This window comes from Dendrobates tinctorius, unplaced genomic scaffold, assembly GCF_039654945.1.
Source record: "Dendrobates tinctorius isolate UK_male_01 unplaced genomic scaffold, ASM3965494v1 ptg000081l, whole genome shotgun sequence".
NCBI classification, from domain to species: Eukaryota; Metazoa; Chordata; class Amphibia; order Anura; family Dendrobatidae; genus Dendrobates; species Dendrobates tinctorius.
This window is the reverse complement of record NW_027361749.1, coordinates 12,477,597-12,488,894: the sequence shown is the minus strand read 5'-3', so window position 1 is coordinate 12,488,894 and position 11,298 is coordinate 12,477,597. Positions and strand designations below refer to the sequence as shown.

Genomic DNA, 11,298 nt, shown 5'->3' with positions numbered 1-11,298 from the left:
CACGTTTACATACAAGAAAAATCACTGACGTCTGAATGAGGTATTAGGTTACGTGCATTAAAATATTTTCGATCCTATGTGTACTGAAATAAGTCACTGCCATTACTATGAAGGGGTTAATTGGACTGCAATAAAGTTGAGGGTGATGATGTGTCACCTACTTCCAAAACAAGATCGACCAAACAAGGCAAACCTTTACAGTTCCACCACCCCAACCGCTCCACATAACAGACCTCTGCCCTTCCCTAATAACCTCCCTCTCCAACATCACAGGAGAGCTTACTCATCTCCTTTCCAAATCACGCCTCACCACCTGTGCACTTGACCCCATCCCCTCCCACCTGCTCCCCAACCTCACTAACATGATCATTCCAGTCCTAACCCATCTCTTCAACCTATCCCTAACTTCTGGTACCTTCCCCTCTGCCTTCAAACATGCCACCATAACACCCATCCTCAAAAAATCAAACCTTGACCCAACTGCTATGCCCAGCTATCGCCCCATATCACTGCTCCCGTTTGCTTCCAAACGCCTCGAAAAGCATGTCCATGCTCAACTTTCCTCCCACCTTTCATCTAACTCCCTCCTTGACATCCTGCAATCTGGCTTCCGCCCCCACCACTCCACTGAAACTGCCCTGACCAAAATTACTAATGACTTACAGCCAAAGCGAACACACAGTTCTCCATCCTCCTCCTTCTTGACCTGTCCTCTGCCTTTGACAGTTGACCACTGCCTACTGCTACAGATTCTTTCTTCCCTTGGCATAAAAGACCTTGCCCTGTCCTGGATTTCCTCATACCTTTCTGACCGCACATTCAGCGTTTCCCACTCCCACACTACCTTCTCATCCCGCCCCCTCTCTGTTGGAGTCCCCCAAGGCTCTGTCTTGGGGCCTTCTACTTTTTTCCATCTATACTCTTGGCCTAGGACAACTCAAAGTCCCATGGCTTCCAGTACCACCTGTATGCAGATGACACTCAGATCTACCTCTCTGGCCCAGATGTAACCTCTCTGCTGTCCAGAATCCCGGAGTGTCTATAAGCCATATCCTCCTTTTTCACCTCTCGCTTCCTAAAACTCAACTTAGACAAAACTGAACTCATTATCTTTCCTCCATCTCACGTATCTTCCCTACCCGATCTCTCTATTATGGTAAACGGCATCACCCTCTCTCCCGCACCTGAAATCCGCTGCCTCGGAGTAACTCTCGACTCTGCCCGGTCCTTCAAACCACACGACCAAACTCTTGCCATATCCTGTCACCTCCAACTCAAAAATATTTCCAGAATCCATCCCTTCCTCAGTCCTCAATCTATGAAAACTCTTGTACATGCCCTCTATCTCCCGCCTTGACTACTGCAACACTCTCCTCTGTGGCCTCCCTGCCAACTATCTTGCACCACTCCAGTCTGTCCTCAATTCTGCTGCCCAACTAATCCACCTCTCTCCTCGCTACTCCCGTCTCTCCCCTCTGCAAATCCCTCCATTGGCTCCCAATTCCCCAACGAATCCAATTCAAACTACTAACACTGACCTACAAAGCCATCCACAACCTTTCCCCTCCCTATAGCTCTGAACTAATCTCCCAATATCTTCCTTCACGTAATTTCCGATCCTCCCAAGACCTCCTAGTCTCCTCCACACTTATTCGTTCCACACACAACCGCCTCCAAGATTTCTCCCGAATATCCCCTATCCTCTGGAATACCATGCCTCAACACGTCCGATTATCCACCACCCTCGGATCCTTCAAACAGAACCTGAAAACCCATCTTTTCAGGAAAGCTTACTTACAGCCTGCAATGACCATTCTGCCGCCTCACCACTGCCTGAGCTGCCGCCTCATCACCACCAGAGCTGCTGCACCCCCGACCTTCTGTCTCTTCCCCACTATCCCGTAGAATGTAAGTCCGCAATGACAGGATCCTCTCCCCTCTGTACCAGTCAGTCATTGTAAATTTGTTTACTGTTAACGAAATCTATAACTTTGTATGTAACCCCCCTTCCCATGTACAGCACCATGGAATTAATGGCGCTATATAAATAAATAACAATGATAATAATAATAAAAAAAATCAGATCAACCAAGCATGAAAGGTTTCTTAGAAGATCATTGTTCAGTTCTTAACACTGCTTTCATTCCATAGTTAATCCAGGTCGCATCTCTTGCTCAGGTAAGCGATGCACATGTACTCCACTTTCCACATGAAGTAAAATAACAGGATTGATCAGACCAGGCCAACATTTTCCTTTACTCCATAATCCAGTGCTGATACTCATGCGCCCATTGTAGACTACACTTTTGCTTAGCACTGATAAGATGCTCTGATCCAATCATCTAGCCATCAAATTTTGAACAATGTCAATTGTGCAGGAGCTCTCTCTTCACATGTTTTTCCTGCTTCCAAAGGATCAACTTTTTTTCTTTACTAAAATAGATTTTATTAACACAACTGGCAAAATACATTTCATAACAAATTGTGAACACATAGAGTATACACAAGGATTGTAGACAGTGGGCTCCGATGCAAAATTTGGACCAGGCACCCCCCATTCTGATATATTTGTAAAATGTAAGAAATGACAATATTGTTTTTGGCCTAAAATACAAAAGAATGTGTCATCTTCAACTTTAGGCCTTTAAGATATAATTTCATCTTCAACTTGCTAAACTGTTCACAATAACAGTGAATTTGACAATTGGTGCCTAAACGTTTACATGCCATTGTAGTATAACATACCCCATAGTCTTCCACACAGTATAATGCACAGCCCATTGTCCTCCATATGGTATAATGCACAGCCCATAGTCATCCATGTAGCATAGTCTACAGCCAATAATCATCCATACAGTATAATGCACAGCCCATAATGATCCATCTAATAATATAGCCACTGTGTAATCACTGATATAAAAAAAATAAATACTCACCTTCCCTCAGTTCCCCCGCTGCGAGGCTTCTCAATCGGCAACTGACTTCAGCATGCAAGTGAAGGGAGCACATGACGTCACGGCCATGTGCCCCTCGTCACAAGCACGCCGGCATCAGCTGTTGGCCCGATGGGTTTATGTGCCACAATACACTTCAGCTGAATGTGCGACCGTGTTTTTTTTTCAGTGCTGGAGTGGCGCTTTAAAGGTAAACCCTCTGGCCACGGTTACATACTACATACTCTCCCTCCGGCGTCTTCACCGTTTTCGGTGCCACTCCAGTCCTGTGGTGCCATCTTGTGATGGTAGCTTCTGCCTTAACGGAAGCCAGAAGCTACGGCATAGCCTGTCAATACAAGTGTATGAGAGCCACAACGAGGCTCTCATAGACTTGTATTGAAAAATGACCTCAGCGCAGTACCATAAAACACTGGACTTGCAGGCAGGTCACTATTCGCCGGAGACGTAAGAGAGTGGTGGCGAAAACAGATGAAAACGTCAGAAGGTGAGTATCAGACAGGAAACAGGGGACTTACATTTAAAGTACCACTCCATTAGTGCAATCAAAAAAAAAGTTGGAGGGGTGCTTTAACCCCTTCCCGACATGCGCCGTACATATACTGCTTTGCGAGCGCAGCGATCTCACAGACTCAACTGGAACACCGCGGCGATCGAGTGCGGATGTTAGCTCTGAATGAGAGCTGACACCCTGTAGCAACACCGACGATCGATGCTAGCACCGATTGTAGGCGTTTAACCCCTCTGATGCCGCTGCGAATAGTGACAGTGATATTGAGGAGATCATACACAGGGAGGGGGTTCCCTGAGTGCTCCAATCAGAACGTGGCAATAAACATTCTAACAATGTTATAAACTTCTGTGAAGCACCTGGGGTTTCAAGGTGCTCAATACACATCTAGATAAGTTCCCTGAGGGGTCTAGTTTCCAAAATCGTGTCACTTGTGGGGGGTTTCCACTGTTTAGGCACATCAGGGGCTCTCCAAATGCAACATGGCATCCGCTAATTATTCCAGCAAATTTTACATTCAAAATGTCAAATAGCGCTCCCTCCCTTCCGAGCCCGATCGTGCAGCCAAACAGTGGTTTCCCCCACATATGGGGTATCGGCGTACTCAGGGATAAATTGCACAACAAATTGTATGGTGCAATTTCTTCAGTTAACCATATAAAAATAAAAAAACTGGGTCTAAGGCTACTTTCACACTTGCTTTTATTGCGCTGCGTGCGCAGTGCAAATGCGCATAAAAAACGCGTTATGCGTTTTCTTGGTTTTTGCAAAAAAAAGCATGCTTTTTTTGCGCTGACGTGCATGACCATGCGCACGTCAGCGCTCCCATAGACTTTAATGTGTTTTTGAGTGAATTTTGTGCGCATTGTGTGCGCATGCGTTTTTTTGGGACAGGTCGGACGCACAAAAAATGCAACAGGATGCATTTTGTGCGCCCGGGCGCACACTACAAAAAAACGCATGCACATACAAACGCGTACAAACACATGCCAATGCGCACCCATGTTAAGTATAGGGAAAAAAAGCAGCGCAAAAAAACGCAAGTGTGAAACCAGCCTTAAAGGAAAAATTTTGTGAAGAAAAGTTATGTTTATTTTTTACTTCCACGTTCCATAAATTCCTGTGAAGCAACTGAAGGGTTAATAAACTTCTTGAATGTGGTTTTGAGTACCTTAAAGGGAGCAGTTTTTAGAATGTTGTCACTTTTGGGTATTTTCTGTCATATAAGCCCCTCAAAGTCACATCAAATGGTTTTGTAAATTTGGTTGTAAAAGTGAGAAATCACTGGTCAACTTTTAACCCTTATAACATCCTAATGGAAGAAAATGAGGTTTCAAAAATTGTGCTGATGTAAAGTAGACATGTGGGAAATGTTATTTATTAACTATTTTGGCGATATGACTCTTTGATTAAAGGGCATAAAAATTAAAAGTTTGAAAATTGCTAAATCTTAAAAATTTTCGACAAATTTCTGTTTTTTTTCACAAACACAAGTCATATCAAAGAAATTTTACCACTACCCCGAAGTACAATAGGTCACAAAAAATAATCTCAGAATCAGTGGGATCCATTGAAGCGTTCCAGAGTTATGACCGCAAAAAGGGACAGTGGTCACAACTGAAAAAATTGGTCTAGTCAGGAAGGTGAAAACAGGCTTCGGGGTGAAGGGGTTTAAGGGTGGAAAGGAAAATTGCAACCAAAAACAAATTAGAGGGCATTTTAGTTTCACAGTCCAGTCTTATTATCAAGTTAGGTAGACCTATTAATTATATAAAGGAATCAGCACTCATGATGCACATCTCCAAAGTGGAGAATTTCTTGTATACACAAGAAAAATTTAATCTTTGACCTATCTTTTCATAGCTGAATTGTGTGAGGATTTGATACAAACTGTATAGTCTGAATAAAGTCAATATAGTGTCAGTCACAGGATACCCCTTTCACACAAAATCATATGGTGCACAATATGACTGCCAACCAAACGGACGTGCTTTCTTTTCAATCCTTTCGGTAACATTGATTGATAAGTTCAGTGACCGTTGTCGTAGCCACCATTATAACCCTATTAGTGCATCATGTAGACATCTTTAGTTCAACTCGCCTGTCAAAGACTGAATTGTTTTAAAGTACAGTTATGTTATATCTCATCTGTTTAAAGTAGACTTTATGCATCCAGCAAGTGTCAGGACAGTCTCCTAAAGAGGATTTAACTACGGAACTGTACTTCAAAATCAGCACAGAGCTTGCTCAAAAATTGCAGCAGGCAGTTGTAAGTGCATCTGCGCACACAAAAAAGTGAATGTTTTTGGAGGCTATCCTAGGGTCAAGAAAGGCAGCAAAGAAGCCACTCATCTGCATGAAAGACATCAAGGACAGACTAGCATACTTCAGGAATTGCAGGGGTTGGACTGCAGAGGACTGGGGTAATGTTATTTTCCCTGATGTAGCCCACTTCAGAATGTCTGGAGTATCTGAAAGAATGAACGAATGATAGTATGGAGAAGAACTGATGGAGACTATCATGAGTCTTGTGTCATGCTCACTGTAAAGCATTCCAATACCATTCATGTGTTGTATTACTTTACATCCATGGGTCACAATTTTTCCTAAGAACAATGCCATGAAAAAAAAAAAAGTGATATTAAACTATCCTCCAAGAGCAACTTCTCCAAAGGGTCCAATAGCAAATTGGTGGTTAACAATGCTTTTTCTAGCATTATGGCATACCATGTCACAAGGCCAAAGTGATTATTAAGTGACCCAGTGAACAGAACATTCTGATTTTGGTTTCATGGCTGGGTAACTCCCCAAATCTCAATACCATCGAGATACTGTAGTAAATTTTCAAAAATTGGGTGGTGAAACAAAAACATAAAAATTGGTACTAAGTCCAAAACTGATTAGGCCAGAATATGTTATCATCAGTCAGAATTGGAGGCTCAAAAGCTGATATCCAGCTGTCAGAGAGAAGGGTAGAATTCTTGAAGGGTCAACATAGTAAATACTCAGTCTTAGCATAAACTTGGTGTATTTGTCAGTAAAAGTTTAACAGCTTATAAAGTGCAGATAATTGTATTTCAGTAACCATACCAACATCTGACTAACAGATGTAAAAACACTGAAGCAGCGAATTGTGTGAAAACCAAAATTTGTGTCAGTGTCAAAATTTTTGGCCACAACTGCAAAGGTAAATGACAAATTTAGAAATGGGTGCCAGGCTGACTTTTTAGATTTTTTTCAGAGAAATGAACAGGAACCTGTCAGCTGATAGATGCTCCTCAAACTGTAGGCAGCATGCATCAGCCACTGGCAGCAGTACGCAGCTTTGTTTCTGAAACACTGCGCGTTTCAGATAAAAACACACTTTTAACAGGCGCTGTGGACCAAGCTTCCCTCCACCCGCTGACAGTGACGGAGAAGTCTCTGTATATACGCACATGTAGACAGAGGCTTGCAAGTCACTGTCGGCAGACAGTGAGAAGCCGCCAGGGACCCACCTGTGCGACTAGTCAATAGGACAAGTTGATGCCCAGCGGCTATTAAAAGTATGCTTTTCTCTCAAACGCTGCAGAAATTGCCAGAGAGCAGCTCTGTCACCGACAGCTGTTAAAAGGAGGAAACAAACGTACATGGCTGGGATACTACAGCCAGTGGCTGATACATGCGGCCCACCGTTCAGGCAGGAGCTGACAGGTTCCCTTTGAACCCTTCCCAACCAGTGACACAGCATATGAGTCATGAAAGTCGGTGTCAATCCGACCAATGACGCATATGCTGTGTCATGAATTAATAGCACCTGTTATGAATGGGTCACCGAGGAGGAAAGCGCAATAGGCTATGCCACCAGAACACCAGAGAGGTTGGTCACTCAGCGGATTGCAGACCCCTGATCTTAACAACACAACTAGCAGTAGCCGTGGAGCGTTCCTACGCTGCCCTAGACGCTTCGTCATAGCCGGAGGACTAACTAAGCCTAAAGACAGAAAGGTGAAATATAAACTGCCCCGGAGCAGATCCCCAAAGGAATAGACAGCCCCCAAACATATATTGTCGGTGAGACAAGATGAAGCACAGACACAGACAGAAAATAGACTGAGCAAATAATGGGGCCCACACTGACTAGATAGGACAGGACAGAAAAGGCACTGTCAGCAATCACGCAAAAACCCTAAAATTTCCAACACGACTGATGTACAAAAATACTGAGGTTTTGCACAACCTCGCCCCCACTATATCAGCACTCAGGTGTGAACTGGCGGCTAGCAACAGTCTAATACAGCAGGGGAATGAACAAGCAAACACAAGATACAAAAATACAGGGCAGGAGCCAGCAGGCCCAGGAGGAGCAAGCTGACCCCTGACAGCAAGGCAAAATCAAATGCAAAGGATTTATCAAATGACACTTAGCTGAAAAAATGCAGGATCAGGCAGGAGACAGATCTCCTCACTAAGCACAGAAAGGAGTATCACCAGCAGCCACTGAGAGAAGCTTGCTCGCTTATGTACTCCCATTCACTACCTCCACTTCTCCAATCATCCTCTGCAGTTGTTGGATTAACATCCTGTTGACCAGCTCCACTACCAGCAGTATCCACCAGAGGGAGCCCTGCCACAAAAGTCGGATTAAGAGAGTTCACAACAAGCACCCCTGCGGGTCGGGTGACCGGGGTCAATTAAAGGTCACCCGACCCAAAGGTACAGGTGGCTTTGTACTTCACCCCAGGGGGGGTGGCTTTGCCCCCCCATGGCTACAATCGCTCTGATTGGCTGTTAAAAGAGAAACCGCCAATCAGAGCGATAGTAATATTTCATCAATTAAATTTGATGAAATATTATAATCCAGCCATGGCCGATGCTGCAGTAGCATTAGACATGGCTGGAGAACGCGATCAGACCCCCCCACCGGCAGATGGGGGCGATCTGCCCCCGCCACCGAATAACGGCGGCGATCTGTCGCCGCAGTCATTATCTGCTCCCCCCTCCTCTGCCCTCCGCTCCCCCGCCTTCCGATCACCGTCCCTCCCCCCCGGTACCTCCTGAGTCTCCATGTCACACCCGATGTCCCTCCTCCCTCCTGCATGGGCGCCGCCATCTTCCAAAATGGCGGGCGCATGCACAGTGCGCCCGTCGAATCTGCAAGCGGCAGATTCCATTCATTCATTTTGATCACTGTGATAAACTCTCACAGTGATCAAAATAAAATAGTAAATCACCGTCCTCTTTATCACCCACATAGGTAGGGACAAATAATAAAATGAAGAAAATATTTTTATTTTTCCATTAGGGTTAGAATTAGGGTTAGAATTAGGGTTGGAATTAGGGTTAGGATTGGAATTAGGATTGGGGTTAGAGTTGGAATTAGGGTTAGGGTTGGAATTAGGGGTGTGTTGGAGTTAGGGTTGGGGTTAGGCTTGTGGTTAGGGTTATGGTTAGGATTGGGAATAAGGATGTGTTGGGGTTAGGGTTGTGGCTAGGGTTTTGGTTAGGGGTGTGTTGGGGTTAAGGTTGAGTTAGAATTGAGGGGTTGCCACTATTTAGACACATCAGAGGGTCTTCAAACATGACATGGTGCCACCATTGATTCCAGCCAATTTTGCGCTCAAAAAGTCAAACAGTGCTCTCTCCCTTCCGAGCTCTGCCATGTGCCCAAACAGTGGTTTACCTGAACATATGGGGTATCAGCATACTCAGGACAAACTGGTCAACAACTTTTGGGGTCCAATTTCTCCTTTTAACCTTGTGAAAATAAAAAAATTGCGGGCTAAAATATAATCTTTGGATGAAAATTTTTTTTTATTTTCACGGCTCTGCGTTATAAACTTCTGTGAAGCACTTGGGGGTTCAAAGTGCTCACCACACATCTAGATAAGATCCTTGGGGGGGTCTAGTTTCCAAAATGGGGTCACTTGTGGGGGGTTTCTACTGTTTAGGCACATCAGAGGCTCTGCAAACATAACATGACGCCGGCAGACCATTCCATCAAAGTCGGCATTTCAAAACGTCACTACTTCCCTTCCAAGCCTCGACGTGTGCCCAAACTGTGGTTCCCCCCCACATATGGGGTACCAGCGTACTCTGGACAAACTGGACAACAACTTTTGGGGTCCATTTTCTCCTGTTACCCTTGTGAAAATATAAAATTGCGGGCTAAAAAATCATTTTTTGAGGAAAAAAATTATTTTTTATTTTCACTGCTCTGCGTTATAAACTTCTGTGAAGCACTTGGGTGTTAAGTGCTCACCACACATCTAGATAAGTTCCTTGGGGGGTCTAGTTTCCAAAATGGGGTCACTTGTGGGGGAGCTCCAATGTATAGGCACACAGGGGCTCTCCAAACGCGACATGGCAACCGCTAAATATTCCAGCATATTTTCCATTCAAAAAGTCAAATGGCGCTCCTTCCCTTCTGAGTCCTGCCGTGCGCCCAAACAGTGGTTTCTGACCACATATGAGGTATCTGTGTACTCAGGAGAAATTGCCCAAGAAATTTTTGATGCTAAAAGAAAATTTATGTTGGAAAAATTAAAATGTCTATTTTTTCCTTCCACGTTGCTTTAGTTCCTGTGAAGCACCAGAAGGGTTAATAATCTTCTTGAATGTAGTTTTGAGTAGCTTGAGGGGTGCAGTTTTTAGAATGGTGTCACTTTTGGGTTTTTTCTGCCATATAGACCCCTCAAAGTGACTTCAAATGTGAGGTGGTCCCTAACAAAAATGGTTTTGTAAATTTTGTTGTAAAAATGAGAAATCACTGGTCAACTTTTAACCCTTATAACTTCCTAACAAAAAAAAATTTGTTTCCAAAATTGTGCTGATGTAAAGTAGACAAAATGGGAAATATTATTTAGTAACTATTTTGTGTCACATAACTCTCTGGTTTAACAGAATAAAAATTGAAAATGTTAAAATTGCGAAATTTTCAACATTTTCGCCAAATTTCCGAATTTTCATAAATAAACACACAAATTATAGACCTAAATTTACCTCTAACATGAAGTCCAATATATCACAAAAAAACAAACTCAGAATCGCTAGGATCCGTTGAAGCGTTCCAGAGTTATTACCTCATAAATGGACACTGGTCAGAATTGCAAAAACTGGCCAGGTCATTAAGGTCAAAATAGGCTTGGTCATGAAGGGGTTAAAGGGAATCTGTCACCCATTTTTTCGACTATAAGCTGTGGCCACCGCCATCAGGGGCTTATCTTCAGCATTCTGTAATGCTGCAGATAAGACCCCGATGTAACCTGAAAGAGAAGAAAAACGAGTTATATTATACTCACTCGGGGGTTCGGTCCGGTCCGGTCTGATGGGTGTCACGGTACGGTCGGGCACCTCCCATCTTCTTGCGATGATGTCCTCTTCTTTTCTTCGCGTCGCGGCTCTGGCGCACTGCTCTGCCCTGTTGAGAGCAGGGCGAGTACTGCAATGCATAGGCGCCGGGAAAGGTCAGAGAGGTCCGGCACCTGCACACTGCAGTACTCTGCTTTGCCCTCAACAGGGCAGAGCAGTGCACCTGCGCCGAAGCCACGACAGGAAGCAAAGAAGAGGACGTCATCACTAGAAGATGGTAGACCCCGGACCGCGACCGCCTCTGGGTGAGTATAACATAACTAATTTTTCTTCTTTTTCAGGTTACATCGTGGGCTTATCTACAGCATTACAGAATGCTGTAGATAAGACCCTGATGGCGGTGGCCACAGCTTATAGTCGAAAAAATTGGTGACAGATTCCCTTTAATGTAACTGAATCTCTTCCCATCACTTTACAGCTATCCATTAGTCTACAGAGTAGTTTTAAATGGGGTTGTCCACTACTAGACAAGACATTTTGAAT

The 11,298-nt window shown here is 44.1% G+C and overlaps 1 protein-coding gene across 3 annotated transcripts in view; it reads right to left on the bottom strand.

Annotated features, from left to right (window-relative positions):
* The window catches only part of SPIDR (scaffold protein involved in DNA repair), a 787,075-nt gene that overhangs the window by 615,468 nt on the left and 160,309 nt on the right, over nucleotides 1-11,298 (bottom strand). The gene's annotated exons all lie outside the window — the stretch shown is intronic.